The sequence below is a fragment of the Rosa rugosa genome, chromosome 2, assembly GCF_958449725.1.
Source record: "Rosa rugosa chromosome 2, drRosRugo1.1, whole genome shotgun sequence".
Lineage (NCBI taxonomy): Eukaryota > Viridiplantae > Streptophyta > Magnoliopsida > Rosales > Rosaceae > Rosa > Rosa rugosa.
This window is the reverse complement of record NC_084821.1, coordinates 31,968,722-31,975,040: the sequence shown is the minus strand read 5'-3', so window position 1 is coordinate 31,975,040 and position 6,319 is coordinate 31,968,722.

The window sequence follows — 6,319 nt, the reverse complement described above, 5'->3', positions numbered from 1 at the left end:
ATAGATTTTTTTTTATTCAAACTTGTATGATAATTTCAGTTGTTTGGATTCCAAATTTGATTTATGGGTTTCGTCATTCTTGTTTCTTATTCTTAAATTGAGGTCTGATTCATTCAATTTTGACTTGAGATGGCTTGTTTTCAAGATTTTTTCAGTTTGCAGTTTTGCTTTAAAATGAAGCTTTTTTAGCCATCTTCTGTAGGTATTCTAAATTTCCTTCTATGTTATTTATTTGTTCATGTAAAAATTCACTTTTCATATTATTTATTTGCACATTGAAAAGGGTAGTGAACCCAACTCTCTATGCTCAACGATATGGGTATACTGAATGTGAAGTAAGGTTATTGTTCTTCAATGAAATGAATTTGATTTGAAGTGGCCTTCAAATCTGGGTTCTTGTACCGTCTTTTCTATTTCTTTTTTTTTAGGTTTCACTTTTTCGGTTGGGTTGGTTGGATCTTTTTGTACAAGTTCAATCAATATTTGCAAAGATCCTGGTAATATTAGTGTTTTATTTTTATTGTCTGTGAATTTATGCCAGTAATAGAGATTTTGGTGCTTTGCAATCACAAAGTTGTAGAGTCCAAGAGAGACCACCCATGGTTGATATTGTTGGGTTGATGATTGATATATGATTCTTTTTAAACCACAGGATCATGTGGCACAGCAGATTCTTTGTTGTAGTGACATGATCATTAATTGAAATATGACTAACAAGAAAAGGTCTTGAACATTTTCATTTGAAGCATGTAGGAGCAGTTACATGTTGTAATGATAAATTGATGTAGTAGTAATAAATTCCTGTGGTCCATAGCTGTCTACTTGTTTTATAGCAAGAGGAATATATGTTGGTTGATCCACTCTATTATATGGGACACTGCAGGTCAGGAACGTTACCATAGCCGGGCTCCCATGTATTACCACTGTGCAGCTGCATCTGTTGGTCTATGATATCACAAGCAAACAAGGGTACTAAATTGCTGTGTCCTAAATACGAACCCTACTTCTGGTCAAATGCAAACAAGGGTACTTTTCTATTCTCATTGCTGAGAATTGGTATTCAAGTTTATGAATTTCCTGCAAGGAAGGTAAAGTTTTCAATCAACATCTCAATTTGCCCAGATAAATTCTTTATCAGTAATTTCTTATTTAGATTTCATGCCTTTGTTGTTTAAGTTTACAACTTTGCCATTAATGCTGTGGATTTTAGTTTCCAAATGAAATCCCAGATCCATGTTACTCAAGTTTCTAGATCTTTGGTTAACTTGGTAGCTTAATTTTGCAGTAATGGCTCGTGGGAATTTTGCAGCTTGAATCTTCTATTGCATATTGTAAGTATCTTGTAATTTCAGTTTCATTATTTGCTTGATTATTGGGATTTTAGGATTATCTTAGGGTTCAAATCATCAATTGGGTGACTGTTTGAGGGATTTGGATTATGCCTTAATAAATCTTGGGTGATATTCAATTGGGTAATGGTAGTGGGTATAAGCATCGAAGTCTCTATAGGTTCAAATTTTAATTGTAATCAATTTGTTTTAGGGCATTGAGGATTTGAGTAGATAATTGGAAGAGGGTCTGATTGTAATCAACTTGGTTTCTGTTCAAATTTTGTTGGTAGTTGTTTTGCAATTCAGGAATTAGCTCTCAGTAATCTCTGTCTTCTAATTTATATTATGATATATGAATTCAGGAATTAAAATTGTGTAATTCTTCACAAAACTGTGTAATTTTTATTATGATATATGAATCCAGGAATTAAAAGTAGCGTAATCACTGATTTGTTCTTCTCACTCTTGTAGCTGGATTTGCACTTGGTTATGTTTACGGTGGCTTGGTAAGTTTATATACCCAATTGGTTCATGATTTATCAACTAAAATTTTTTAGATCATGAAGATATGCACTTTCAGAACTATTTTTCTACAACTGGAGTAAATCTATATCTTTTGTACTATATCTATGGTGCCATGGTGCCACATAGTGTTTCTTTGATGGTTGACATGCTCTTGCTAAACAATAATCTAAAGGTACTAAATGATTACCACTATTTTTCTTTGACTCGATGAAGTGGTTTTTATTTTACCTCAGAATAAGTATTTGCCTTCTTCATTTCTTCAACATGACTTTGTTTTCAGGCAAGTTCTGGAGGTGGTAGCTAGTTGTGACAGTGACATAGTTCAGCTGACATTTTGGTAAGACTTTGGTAACATCTATTCGATATATGTGATTTTGGATTTGAGCTGTTCACATTTGCATTCTAAAGCACAAATATTTATAAATTGATCCACATGGTGGTGGCTTCTTGGTCAGTGTGTGTCTTCTTGGTGGACTAATGGCTCCGGGATACACAATTGCTACTATCCTTAAAAGAAGCATGTCACGCCCCTGATTTTTTAACACAAATAAAAATCGATATATAACCCCATAATTATACACGCGTGAACGTTCAGTCATCAATACAAAATACCTGGAAACTTTTTCTCCTTTTAACTACACACATATTGATGCCCTGAACCTACTATGTCAATATTGACCCGCTCCGTAGAGTCATATATTACATAAGCTTACGAATTAAATTGCCAACACAATATAAAACGTAACTGCTCCTCAGAGTTTACTACACAACGGAAGTCATAAAAATGGCAAAGCCAATCAAATATGCTTCCTACCCGTTCTGCTGCCAACAAGCCACCTCAGCTTCAGCCACGATCACCCTGACCTGCAAGATTTACCCCTACACAATTCCATTGAATAGTGCACCGGGTTGCCACACAACAAACCCTGTAAGCTTATGAAGCTCGTATGAGTAAACTCAAAACCACAAAGCAAAACACATTTCTTAAGTCACCTCAACCTAAACACGATATACACATAGCTCACACCTATGGCCATCAATTCCATAATCTTCCATATCGTGCCTACATAAGTCAACTGGTGACTACAGCCTCATGCTTAGATTCTCAACTAGCATTCCATTACACAAATTCAATCAAACAAGACTTCCTCAAGAAATGTTTGATGCCATTCTAACGCCCTACGGCGAATCCCAAACCACGCTCATTCCCTCCCCACTAGGAGCTTTTTTCATCAACATGACATCAAAGGTGACCCACCATGGCGGGGCTCATTTGGGATGCCACCCCGGGCACCCAGGGCCCTGGGCAAGGCCAGCACAGCCCAACTATTTACACAACAGGACTGATATGGCATCAGAAGAACAACTAGTGTCCCACATAGAAGATGGGGGAGACTCCCTTCACATGCTCGAGTATAAAGGCATTAGCACAACCACCTTTTACGGGTAATAACTCCTTTTGTCCACTATTTACTTGTTACACATCTATATTAGTTTCTCATTCAAGCATCGGAGAGGCGTAAACCGTCCGGTACGGTTTACCCCTCTAAGCGTGTGTTCTTGATACAGGATTTAGGAGTCGGATCGGTACCCCTGACGGTATAGCATTCTGTGTGAAGTACCCGGAGAAAGCCACCAGAAACATTGGCGCGCCAGATAGGGGAGAATCATGACCGAGCCGGAAGGAACGACAGGAGAGGATAGAAGTGTCGCCAGGGCACTGATATTCTCTCCGGGAACTTCATCAGCGGAAACGCCACGTGTTGATGGAATGCATGGTCTCGGATCCTTGGACCCGCAAGTCCCGGACCAAGTGGCTCCGATATCGGAATTGGAGTCTATGCGAGCTGAGATAGCAGCCTTCAGGGAACAATCCAGGATCGATCGGGAACAACAGAATACCGATAGGGAAGCAAACCGCCTTACGCAACAGAAAATACAGGATTTGGAAGATGAAAACACAGCGCTGGCCCGAGCACTGGACAGGAGGCACCAACACAACGAGGCACTCACCCAGGCCTTAGCTAGAGCATCCCAACTAGCAGCAAGCGTGAACGCTGCCCCGATAGCAGGAGACTCCAACGCCGCCCCAACACCTTCCACGGAAGGCGGTCAACGGATAATACAAGTGCCGGTAGACTTGTTCCCGGAAAGCTTGGGGCATCTACCACCACCTCCGTTACCACAGCCTGTTCTGAATATCCCCCCGGTAACCGATGCTAACACGACATTACTTATGCAAATGAGCAACTCTTTGCATGCCCTGCAGGCAAGGGTGCAGGCCACAGAAAACAGGGACACCTTGACAGGACCCGCCCCGAATTTCACCCTGAATTCCGAGGTGGCCCTGTGGGGCCCACCTTAGGAATAACTCTACCGAAAATTCGGCAGAGTCACCCCTAAAAATGGACTACCCAACCTGTAGAATTACAATCACACTTCTAACAATCATCCATAATATCCTGGAGCCACCCTGCTCCCCAAAATCCAACAACTCCACAATAAGCAACTGAAATCCGAAAATAACATATTCTTAATTACACCAAAGTATCTTCCAACCTTTACATAATTTATCCCCAACAGGTTATCAGAGCAATCTAAAAGAGGAAGAAGAAAATAACAATACAGGTAGGTTCAACAGATAACCTACAATGAAAACAACAGCAGCAGATGCTATGCCCCGAATCCTACTATGCCGAACCAGCTACTCTGCAGACTGGGCATTTGAAACCGAAGGGCCCAGGGGAAAAGCACATAAAAACGTTAGCGTGAGTGGACAAAATAAATAAATAAATAATTGTAAAGAAAAGTGGGTTTGTGCTTTTCCACATTTATTCCTTTAAAAACTCGATGCATGCACAAATGGTAAAACACATTTAGCTTTAAAACCAAGAATTTCAAAACGATAAACCGACTAGCCTCGCTAGTCACAACATTCGAAAAATATATCGTAAAACCGAAATCTCGTTTCTCAAAAAGATAAGACCAGCCCCGCTGGCTACAGTGAAAATCGGACTAGCCCCGCTAGTCAAGCAACGATAAAATATGGGGAAGAAGTTTCACCATACGAAAGAAGGGAGCCTCCCAGGCTCGGGTCGGAGTGTCCCACACTCTGGAGCATCCCATGCTCTGCTCTTACTCACCCACAAACACATAGTAAGCAGGGAGGAGTACTAATAGGCTAGCTAGCAATAAATATGACGACCCAGGTATGGCGGGTAAAAACTAATAAAATCCAATAAATCCTTAAGGCTTCCCCATGTCCCACGAATAAAGAAAACACGGGTACGATTCCCAACCGTACCCGGAAATTCTCGTAAAACGTCGTATAAATCAACAGCGTGTCCCACACGCTAAGAAAATAATTAGATCATCAACAAGGCATTCCCAATGCCAAAACCGAAAGTCGATAGATAAATAAGAAATAACTGCATCGAAATCCCATTTCGAAAAGCTTTCCAGAAATCTCAAAACAATGAATAGAAATATAATTAATTCCGGAAATCACCTCGGAAAAATAATTCGTCCAAATTCAACATCAATTATAAATTCGAATCCGAGCATAACAAATTAATAATCAAAATTCACAACCGGTATAAATCATAATTACTTCATGAAAATCATTATTGAAAGCAAATCCACGAGATAAATTGAAATCAAATTCCAAAATCAATTCATATGCTCGGAAAATAATATGTTAATTAAATAAAGCATACTTTAATAAATAAATGCATGCATCACTTATTTGAAAATAAAAGTCCACTCACAGTATACGGCTAGCGTGGTATCCAAGCGTAAGGATCCTCGTCGAGCGATGAGTCAGTATCTCGTCCTGTACACAATTGTATTCCATAAACAACAATTCGATAAAACAATACGATTCTATAATGAATCCCGAAAACCCCACGTAAACTAGCAACTCCAACTCCTTTCGACTTCAAGCCAAACTTCACCATTTATATCAATCCATCGATTAAGGTATTCCATGACGGAATAAGGGAAATCCGAAGGCCGGATTCCCACAAATCACCAACCGAAACTCCACACTTTCAAAATTCACAAACAATTCCAAACTCCTCCAAAAATTACCAAACTTCATAAACAAGCTCTACTCAAATTATAGGATTTATTGGGCTAAAAATTGGAATTAAATGTCAGCCCTACGCGCCACCACGCGCCACCCACAGTGGCGGCGAGTGGGGCCCACGCGCCGGCGGCCACCACCTCCGATGGCCACCAAATTTGGACAGTAGCTTCTACTCAACAAAACTAACCATTCATTCAACTACAACATCTCACAATTTTACCTTTAAGAGCTCGGATTAAGCTGATGAAATTTGCCCAGAAAATTGCTTCGGACCCAAGGATGTTCTTCGTCGATTCGGCCTCCACGATGCAAATCGGAGCAAGAGACCTTAGGGGAAATGTTCGCCGGCTCAAGGCGCTCCTTCAGTCCAAGTTTG